Here is an 11,904-nt window from a genome sequence, read left to right as displayed (position 1 = left end):
TTTATTGTGTTAATCGCAAGCATTTCCTGTATTTCTGATTTAGTGTCACCGTTTATTCTAATTGATGTTTCCTTCATCACCGTGCAGCCTGTAGAATGCAGGCGCAATCTAGTAAATCTCAGTTTTGGCAGTAAATATATTTTCCGCTTCCACCACACGGGGGCACCACAGCTCTGCTCTCTCGATCTTTCTCTCTCTCTTTCTCTCAAACACACATATGCACACAACACCTGTTCTGATGCGATGTGCCTCCCTATATGTGTGAACGGAAATGGCAGGAAACATTATTGCTGCTACAGTGACAATTATAGGCTTTGAGCAGACAAATAACTCATTATATGTGCGTGAAATAACAACCCGCTGTGCATAAAGAAGAAACACTTAAGTGAGCTCTGCATGGAAATTGTACCAGAACTGATGGATTGTGCATTTACTGTCTGGCAGGCCTCCATCTTTATACATCTGATGCACTCAGTGTTTAGTTGTGAGGAACTCTGGTTCTCCAGAGGGACAATTACGATAAGGTCATGGCTGGGAGGCTAAGATGGAACATGGGAATGTTCCTTGACACCATTGGCTCATTAATAGGGATTTGAAGAGGCCTGGATCAACTCCTGTTTTCTTCACATGCTGAGAGTGATTGCACTGATTTGCATGTGAAAAGGTCAAGAGCCACAAAAGCACCACTCTGCTTCATCGTGGCAAATCTCGAACATGCAGCAGTGAATTTTCTGGCATAGACAGTCGGAAGACAAGAGTGCATGTCCTCAGCTGACGAACATCCAAGTACAGACGTGTTTGTGCATTTTTATTTATATACCTCGTGAGCAATGAATAATTAGGCAAAACGTGACTCTGCAAACATCTGTTTGGTTTTTCAGAGATAAGTATGTGCACATGTAAACAAGAGGGAAAGAAGATTAACCTTCGAGTAACCCAGATGGGTCATTTATGACCCCAGCTGTATATTTATATGTGCCACTGTGATATTTAAAATCATAACAATACTTCAAAGAAACAGTGAAGTGTTTTTTTTTTTGGCCCACCAGTGTTGCAAAGACAAGGGAAAGCTATTTGGGATCTCTGTATCTGAGGTATCTGTATGTTTTATTTAATTTTTTTTAACATCATAGGCTGTAATTTTATTTTAGCTTTCTAATCACTACATTGCAATGTTTTGTGGCTTGCCATGGCTACTAGACCTAGAACAAGCTTCAGTGAGATCCAGGAGTACATGGGGTTTGAAAGCCAAGCAAACAGAGCATACAGGCACATCATGGACAACCTTGCTGCTTTAAGGGATATCTGAACAATGTGTGCGGCCCATTTACCCAAATGATATATTGGTAGGATAAAGAAGTTGTCTATTAGAGGGAGATACAATATCAGATGATAACTTCTTTGAATCAGCTGAGTATGACACCACATATCTGGTGGATCTGTGATGCAAAAATGATTTAAAAGCACAAGTTGAACATTAGATTGCATTAGAACATTTTCAAATGTTTATCAGAGATAAAGGAAACTGTGTAGGCACTATAAACACAAACAGAGACATTAAAATATAATGGATTAAGTTTTGGCACTAAAATACTGTGGTTGCTCGTTAAGGAGGCTATACACTTCAACAAAAGTGTGGGATTATTGCAGAGCTCTTCCTGCTTCTTTTTAACATCATAATTATGCTTTGTGCAACATTTTCTGTCACTTTGAAAAAAGATCATTCATTCTTTGCAAAACTAGTTTTGTGACTCCAAAACTTTGTGAGTGTGAGTTGTACTTTACCCCCATTATTCTGTAGGAGTCCACCTTTTCACCACAACTTCCGTTTTTAGTTAATCATTTGACAAATGCCAACCTGACTAAAAGAAAGTAAGGTCATTTGCCTGGATCTTGTTTTTCTAATTCTCCTGAATTTTTAGGACTTGCCTGATCCTCCGCAGGTATTTGGTGGTTGCGGCTTGATATGCCGCCTCTTCATGGTTCCTATTTACCTGTGGGATTCCCAGGTATTTGTAACCGTCCTCAATATCTCCAGTGTTTCCTTCTGGTAGTACATTCCTCTCAGTTCCTACTACCTTGTTACCATCCAGTTGTTACAGTATCTCACAAAATGAGTACACCGCTCACATTTTTGTAAATATTTAATTATATCTTTTCATGGTAGAACATTGAAGATATGACACTTTGATATGTAAAGTAGTCAGTGTACAGCTTGTATAAGAGCTTGTATAACAGTGTAAATTTGCTGTCCCCTTAAATACATATATATATATATATATTCATTGCACAATTTAATCTCTTAACAAAATTGCACAGTTCCAGCAGCATTTGATGCAATTATAGCTTTTGAATGAAAAGTATTTTTTAATCTGTTATTTTTGAAACATCTGCTCAAGGTCAGCAGTTCAAGCAAAACATGTCCAGGGTGGGATGGCTCAGAAGGCTTTTTCGAGGCAGCTGGACCAGCAAAGAGCTTCCAAGGATGGGAGAAGGCATCCGATGATTTTCTTGACTACGTTACTCTCTGCCACTGTGCAGATGGCAAGCCACACATAAATGCATGTCAGTATGCTCTCTACTGAGCAGTCATGGAAGAACACAAGCTTTTGGGTTGGGTTGTCAAACATAAGGGCCACAATTGCCCCTACACAGGTTCTAATCTGACCCATTGCACTACTTTGAAGATGTAAAGAAGGGCATAAATTTCAGATTTTCAGGATATTTTCTGTTAATTAAAGAAAACTTTTTTCATATTTATATTAAGTTTTATATTCACAGGACAATGAGTGGACTAGACTGGGCTGATCAATGAGTTATCAGAAGTTTTGTAATTTTCTGTTCTGTAATTTTACACAATTTAAGGCCAAAGATTTGTGCTGACAGACTTCTTTCATTTACTATAGTGGCATTTCTTTATCATGTAGAAAAATGGCATGCTATTGTAGTTACACTTCTTTTTCTTATATCTCTGGGGTTAAATATGTAGTTCAACTTCTGTACACTTACAGAAAGGGGAGTTTCACTGGACTGGCCCACTTAAAATTCAAGTGGGATATATTTGGCCCACAAGGTAAAAGTATTATTATTTTTTTCTTCTTTTTTTACTAGTACAGTGGTGTTTGCACTCCAGTTCAGGTCCTTCTCTATGTGTATCCTTAGGAACTGGATATCTGAGACTCTCTCCACACATTTCTTGCAGATGAAAATTGGCTTTACATGTATTTTCTTATTCCTGTTGTCAATATTCCACTCAGTGACCTTGATGGTGTTAAGGATCAGGTTGTTATCTCTACATCATGCAGAAAGTTGCTCCACCTCATCCTGATAAACAAACTCATCATCCCCTGAGATGAGCCCCACTATGGCGGTGTCAACAGCAAATTAGATGATGCTTTTGTTGGAGTGGAGTGGAGAGCCAGTGTTGAGGCTGAGGGTTGAGGAGGTATAGGGTCCTCCTCTCTCCCTCTGGGAGCAATCAAACAAGGATCCTTTAATCCAGAGGCATATGGAGTGAGACAGTCCCGGATCTGTCAGTTTGGTCACCATTTTGTAAGGGGTATGGTGATTAAATGCTGAGCTAAAGTTTACAAAGAGCAGCCTAGCGTAGCTCCCCTGCTGCTCTAGAGATGAAACAAAATAAGCAAAAATGCTGACTTTCTGGCAGTGCTGCATAACCACCACAAATGTCCATTCAAACAACACCTGCCTAATCTGTTAAACAAGACATATGAAGGTGCTTTTAATCCACCAAGACACCTGGGGCTTTCATGCATTAGACTTGTTCTTTCAGCACTTCTTACAGATAATCAGAATGAAAATCTAAGAATTTACAGGCCAGGTCATTACCTTGAACTCTTTGCAAAAATTGTTCAGGAATCAGAAACATAATAGTGTTAAAAAAAAAACAGTTACCATGGTGTAAGGGGCCATTACCATCGCCTTTTGTGATGAAGGGGTCCATTTGGTTTGCAAATGTTAGGGTAGGTCGTCGGTGTCAAAGTAACATCCCCATGAATGTTAAGGTTTCACAGAACATTGTCTTCAACACTAGTTTTAATCCATCCTACAGCCATCTCACACACAGTTAAAAGATGCACATATGCTTGACCACCCACAAGATTTAAACGAGAAAACAATTTCTCATTGATCTAGTTCTGATGCTCACATGCCGATTGTAGATCCTTTAAGTGGTGGAAAGGAGTCAGCAAATTAGAGACACATAGCATGAACCTCTCGCTGTTTCAGGTTATGCAGCCACAAACACAACATGCTGCAGTGCATCATATCTCATATCATTTTTCTGTCATGGCCTGGATTGAGGTTTCGTGTAGTCTCTGCTGATAGAGTCCAGACAGGCGAACCTTTGCTTCCCACCTTGAGCTTTGGGCACCCATGACCCTATTGCTGGTCCACTACTTGGCTTTAGAAGACCTTTGGTAGGTAGTAACTCCTGCATAAGAGAAGCACCCATGTCATTTTGGAGAAGCTGTGAGTCCATTGGCTTCATAATTTGCTCCTTCAAGTTCCTTTGATCCCTAATAATGTTACTTACCTCACCTATCAGTGGTTTTGATATTGTGGATGATCAGTGTATATATAGACTGTAAACCCACATCTGTCTCTGTTTTTATTACATTAGGATCCTATGTGACTGGTCATGCTTATTTGATATTCTCAAGAAGACACACACAAATGTAAACATTTTACTGCAGCTCCCATATTCACAAGGGGTCACCACAGCAGATGAATTTGCATGTTTGATTTGGCATAGATTTTTTACACCAGATGCTCATCCTGACGCATTCCTCCCAGGGAATTTCCTGACTTAGTTTCAGTGTAAATTTTTGCTAATTTTAGTCTTAAATGAATAAATAAATAAATAAATAAATACTTGAGCAGCTGACATCTTCATTATCCAGCCACCAAAGCCACCAGCAAGGCTGAGAAAAAGTATATGGATTGCTTCAGTTAGACCCTTCCATACTATCTGAACATGCCTACAGTTATCTTTCACCCTGCGGTCATTGTGTTTGTGGGCTTTGTCAAGCTGAGCCCAGACAGCCTTCTGGGGTTTTCTGGAGTTAATTTGTTTGACTGTTGTTTGTATACCACATGTATGAGAGATACAGAGAGATACAGAAAGGGAGAGGAAGAAAGATAGACAACAGATGGACATATAGAGCCTGCAGTCACACTTACTCTACCCAAAGAAATGATAAGACCTGAATAACAACAGCATGTGTCAGGTTTCTTCTTTGTCTGAGTCCACTGGGAAAAATAATGGTTTCACTCAACCATACACAAAATTAAAGAAAAATTGATTCCAGTCTAAAGCAAAGAAATCAAATCATACACTAAATATAAGAACTTAATACATTTTTTTAATTCCTAAGAGCTACTCAAAAGTAGATGAAACACTTTATTTACTGTTCATCTGCCTTACTCCCCTTCAGCAGTTTAGCATGAGGATATTAGTATGTTCTAAATTCTGACTTTTAACATGACATTTTAAAAAAAACCATCTTGAAAACTAAATTAGATGGCCATTAAAGATGAGAGCAGCCTCTCATCAAGTCTGTCACATCCGAAGGCTCCTGTTCACTTATGCATTGAGCGCCCACTTAAAGCTCTTTTCCTCACTGATGGATCTGAAGCCTGCCCAGGCAAGTGAGCAGAGTTCATACTTTTTTCCACGAGAGTGGCAGATAATAAGGCTTAATACTCTGTCTGCTCATGACTTAACTGTAAAACCTCAACTTTTCTTACATGTTTCACCCTTACAGAGACTGCACTGCCTATGACAATGAACAGATGTTGCTCCTTAATTAAATGCTTTTATATGCTCATGCTTCATAACATGTGAGGGTTCCCTTACATTTTTAAACTTGTCATCAATTCCCTCTTTTACTTTTCTATTTCTAGTCTCTTCCACATTGAAAATCTGGATTTTTACTTTAAAAAACTGAGCAAGAACATTACTGTTCATTGTAGGGTCCAGCCACCCTGCAACCCTGATAGGGATAAGTGGAAGAGAATGGATGGATAAATGTATTACTGTTCACTGCATCAGTTGAAATGTGTGTATATGGTTAATAATCCTTGGATCCAGTCTGTTCAATCTCAACAACCCATGTTATGTCAATGCTTTTGCCCACCTTCAATCATGTCCAACAACTGTGCAACAACTGCCCGATCGCAGTTTTTGTGGGAGACCATAAAAAAGCAGCAGATCGCTCTGCAGCCCTTGAGGGCTGTCGATATGGAGATTACTTTGAATTTAGCTAAAGGACAAACATGAGATGGTGAGTTACTGCTGTATTCCTTTCAGCTCAAAGCAGTCTGGCCATTCTCCTCTGACCTCTGGCAACAAAAAGGTATTTTCACCAAAAGAACTGCAGCTCACTGGATATTTACTTTTTTTTTAAGCTCATTTTCTTCAAAGCTTAGACATAGCCGTGCATGAAAATCCCAGTAGATCATTAGTTTCTGAAATACTCAAACCAGTACATCTGACATCAAGGCCATTTAAACTCCTTTCTCTGCAATTCTGATGCTTTGACCTGCAGCAGGTCATCTTGACCATGTGTGCATTCCTTAATGCACTGAGTTGCTGTCATGTGAATGGTTTATTGGACATTTGCATAAATGAGCAGTTGGTGTGCCTAACAAAGTGGCCGTTGAGTGTATGTTTGATGTTGAGTGTAAGTTTGATGTTCTTATGGCAGTTATGAGACAATTGAGGTGAGGTGAAAGTGTAATATAATGATTACTGTAACAGAAGGAGAAAATGTGTAAAATGCTGAATCTATATTACATACATGTTGTGGTATATTTTATAAAATGTAACATTTTTTTGAGTAATACCCCTATCGCTGTTAGGGTTAAGGTTAGGGTTAACCCACAGGATTTGTGACTGTTTTCTCCTCCTTAGATAAGATTATTTAGCACTCTGAGAGTCTTTCACTGCATAACTGAAGACTCGGTGCTAATTAGATTATATGGTATGCAATGCATACAAAGTTAACTGTTGCAAATTGTTACCGCACTTGAAAATAAAACCTCCATGCTAACCTCTTCCAATTATCTACAGGGTCTGCTTTTACATTCATATGCAACTAACATTTGGCAAATTACATGCAAATTGCAACTCTAGTGTACGGTGCCTGCTTGATAAACAGAGAATAAAATGCATTTGCAAAAACAGTCACAGTAGCAGCAACCCTATGCCTCAGATCAGTTAATATAGGTTGTTCCCACATTATTTATTATCCCAAAACCGCCAAAAATCAATAAGCAATGTGTTAAAAATCTCAGGTACGATTTGTTCCAGTCATATCACATACACTTTCAGTTTAATAAGTTCGCTTTCAAAGTGAAATGAAAAACAAAAAGTCTTTTCAAAGATTGTTTTTACACTATATCTTCTCTCTTCAACACCAAAAAACAGTTTTTGAGCAAAAGCAGCAATGGTGTCAGGAGGGCTGAATTCAAACTCAGGCCTATTTCTGTTACCTGGTAGGGATCTTATCTTTGGGAGTCAACGTGACACCTCTGAAAATGCCCTTTTAACACGATTTCTTTGCCTCCTATAGAGACTTTCTACACTGCTTGACTGTCAGGCACCTGTTGCTAAATCAGCCTACCAGTGCAATTTTACTGAAATTTTACATTTGTGAAATTAAATGGATGCAGCATAGTATTGCTTTAGATCTTAATGAGAAATCAAAGTGCTCTCGACACAGTTCAGCTTTGAACACATCCATTTCATGTGTTTTAAAAAGAAGGGCCTAAGGCAGCTATTATTACACTAAGTAAGATTCAAGGGGAAGCACAGCAGCACCACTGCTGTGGAAACCCTTAAAAGCAAAGAGAGGGTATGAAAGGATCATATGAGTATAAAGAAGCACAGGCAAATCTTTATTCTGCCGCTTTATCATACAGAATAATCTGTCTTATTTTGTATGATACAATAAAGTTACAGTATGTTTTTTTAAAATACAGATAATCAGGTGGAGGTAAAAAATAGAGTTTTGCTCTTAAAAAAATTATAATTTTCAGCTCTGGGTTCTTTTTTCAAATCATAACAGAATATCATTCAACTAGTCTGTCACCAGTGATTTTTTTCTCTCCAAAAATACCCTTTCAGCTTATTGTAATCATAAGAGCTCAAGGTGTAAAATATAAATCATCCGCTCTGAGAAATGTCTGGTTTGAGATATGCATAAACTCAGTAAGAACAAAAATCCTTCATCAGAGGAAACACGAGCAGCACTTTGTTATGTGGGAAAAAATGTTCAGTCTGACATCCAAAAATGAGAGAGGAACGGGATGATTAACTGACATAATTAGCAGAGAACCTCGGGGTGTGTGAAGTTACAAAAGAGAAAGAGCTTCTCATGCTGACAAACATCACCAGGAAACTTATGTGGTATAGAAGATTATCATCACGTTTAAATCTCGCAGTTTCTTCACCATGCAAAGTTGACTTCAAATACACGAAGATGCAAACAACTAGCAGACACAGTCACAGTCTAGCCCAGATAAGAAAATTGGTTTTACTTTGAAAGAAAACGAATGAATGTTTTTAACTCAACTTGTTTCTAAAGAAAAAGGAACAGAAGGACGGTGTCGTTTGAATTTCAAATGTTTCGGTGGAAACCTTAGTCGTTTTCAAGTTGCAGCTCGATTGTACTGATTTTTTTTTAAATAAACCCTCGCCCATGCACGGTGATTCTTCTTCATTTAATTGGACACATTTCTTAAAAGGTTCGCGCTCTCAGTCTGCACAGCCATTAAGAAAGACTGTTGGTTGTGCTCAGCCAGCCTGAAATTAAGAGCTGCTTTCAGCTCACATAACCTTTTAACAACCAGGTATGTGAACCATTGATAACATATTCAGATCCACATAAAGGGCTGCAGAATGTAAAACATCCTGACTAGAAAGTGATTTTTTTTCTTGAATCAGCTGGACTTTGGAATTTATTCATTTTATGGAGTTTATGTTTATGCAGAGTACTTTAATTATTACAGACCTTATGGCACACAGCAACAGTACTCTGAATTAGTCTGACCATGGCTCTTCAAGATTGAATAGTGCAGCAGAACTCACACCTCAGAAGTGACATAGGTGTACACATGTAGGGACGACAGTAGTGTATAAATCATTGTAGCTTCATGAAATATTCAGAACTATGTTTCTTCTAGACACAAAAGCAGGCTTGGCCAATACCCAACAGTAAATAAGAGTCACAAGCTTTCTACAGCTCACATGGCACAGGCAGTCATTGTTTTATGTGACTTTTTTTTTCTTTCTGTCCCCAGTTTAAACACATCATATGTTTTCTATGTACTATTGTGAATAAAATATGGGTCTATCAGATTTACATATCATTGCATTCTGTACCTATGATCTATATTTACTCCTTTCACTCCGTGAGGCTGTCTGTCAAAATTGTTTAAAGCCACATTAAATAATTTATCTTCTTTACTGCAAAGCTGCACTTGAAATTCATCTTACACCAAGACTGCCAAGAGACACTCGAAAGTATTTGCCAGCAGTTTTCCATGTCAATGAGGCTTCCCATCTGCTCATGGCTGATTACCAAATTTGGAAGATAATAATCGAGATAAAGGTCTGAGTTTCCTTGATTACACTTTCCTGATGCAAGACGGGGACTAATTTTGTCACACTCCAAATTTGGATTGGGTCATTCAGCTTGGCCTCTCTTGCAGCACTTCTCCCTGAATTAATCGCACTATATATTTCACACTGAAGTGGAAATTCACCTGGAATCTGGGAACCAGATTCATCAAAGAAAGCATTGCAGAACAAGAAATACTAATGCCTGTGAGTGCTGGTGTCTTATTTAAGAAGTATTTAATATCCAACCAGCACAGACTGTGCAGTGTGTGTACTCGATGAGCTGACTGGTACCGATCGGTCACAGAGATGTCACACAGATCATCTGTGTAAGTGACTGAGACACACCATAAGTGCACTGGTAGCAGGAGAAAAAATGTTCAAATAAATGCTGCACAGAAAAACAAAAACAGGAACCAGGTGAGTGGAATTTGAAATGTGAGCAGGTGTGCTGGGAATCCTTTGATCCTAAGTGAATGCTCAGACCTGAGTACTGGGAACAGGGTCATGGGAAAGGTTAGTAACTGTTCAGACATACTGGGAATGGGCAAGCAGCTAGGCTAGGGACAGCGGTAGGCATCCATAATGGGAAGCCAAGGCCGGAGCATCAGAGAATATACTGGGTACACGACACTCTACACTGAGCCAGTGCAAACTAATGCCTGATAGGTGAGAAGACAATCTGGCAGAAACCTCAACAGGTTATGCCTCCTGCTGAACTAAAACACACTCCTAATACAAGACTAACACTACTAGAGGACAAAGGATATACCACACAAAGTTTAGATGTACAGAAAAATCAAGGTTTGCGTCAAATTCAGCGATCCATTAAGTTTACAAAATGTCTATCATCATGGTCTAAGGAGCTTGGAAAGAAAAGCGTCTGGACTTCTTTAAGTTGCTTGAACTTCTTTAAGGACTGCTTTAAGTTGCTCATCTGAGAAGCTTCTTCAGTTCTGAACTGAAGAAGCTTCTTGGATGAGAGGTGAAACGTCTTCATGCAACTTAAAGAAGTCCAGACTCTTTTCTTTCCAAGCTCCTTAGACCATGATGATAGACATTTTGTAAACTTAATGGATCGCTGAATTTGAAACAGAGTATGAGTCTGAACCAGAGTTAAAAAACAGCAAAACAAAACCCAGCAGTCTCCTGTGACTTCTTCCCTAAATTGTAGCTCAATAAAATCCCCTCGCTGGCCTGTTTTCACCTTTCATAAATGTTACGGCCTCTTTAAGTCTGGTGTGCGATCTTTCTTGTTATTTGCTCAAAGACTAACTGTCTCCACACTAATGCTGAATCCCACACAAAAAAACAACACATACAAGCAATAAATTGCTTTTTCCCCCCTGGGTTGTCTGTTAAATCAGTTCTTGTTCAGGACGAGGAATGTCATCTCTGCTTGTTGAGGATATTTTCCAAATGTCTGACTGTCAAATATATATTTCCTTGGAAAAAGTCCCCCCAACCACAGGTCTTCTCAGAGACTTAACAGAGATCTCTATTTATAAATGATCTGGATTCTTTCAGTTTGTTGGTGTTTGTGCTCTTTCTTCTTCCTCTCTTTGTTCTTGTCCTCTTTACTCACCTCTTCTATATACAGAGCACACCTCTCTCTGCACTGCGACTACCCATTCATCTACAAAGCAGTGAAGGTCAGCTGTGGGCCAGCGCTTCGATTTTTTTTCCCCATAAATTCAGCTGAGAAGGTAAGTGACATATCTTTGAAAGACCAGCCGAGAATGACTCTGCATTACGAAGTGGAAGCGTGAGTGATTTTTGGCACAACAAACAGGACAAATGTTTAGTTTAATGTTTATTTCTTGTCATTTTTATTACAAATGTAAGGAAATGTGAGGAAAAACACAAATTTCGAGTCACCAGAAATTACTGGGAAAAAAATGTCCTATAGGTGTTATGTAAGCAAATTCAGATGGGGGTAGAAATGCCGCTGTAAGTGTGCTAACAAAATGAAAAGCATGAATCACATGGAGACGTAAACTTTATGTGACACTCTATGTATATAGTAAATATATATATATTTATACTACATTTAAACAAATATTAAACTGCAGATGGTCTGTTGCTTAGATGTGGTGTGTGTTACATTCTGTAGTAAGAACCAGACATAATGAAAAAAAGAGCCGCTTTATTGCTCAAATGCTACACGTTATATAAACTATCTTGTGTGTTTATAGATTTAATAGCAATACTTTACATCCACGGCTGTGAACTAGATGGAACATAGGCATGCGAAGAGACAG

This window comes from Oreochromis aureus, linkage group 13, assembly GCF_013358895.1.
Source record: "Oreochromis aureus strain Israel breed Guangdong linkage group 13, ZZ_aureus, whole genome shotgun sequence".
NCBI classification, from domain to species: domain Eukaryota; kingdom Metazoa; phylum Chordata; class Actinopteri; order Cichliformes; family Cichlidae; genus Oreochromis; species Oreochromis aureus.
Note: the sequence above shows the minus strand (reverse complement) of the source record.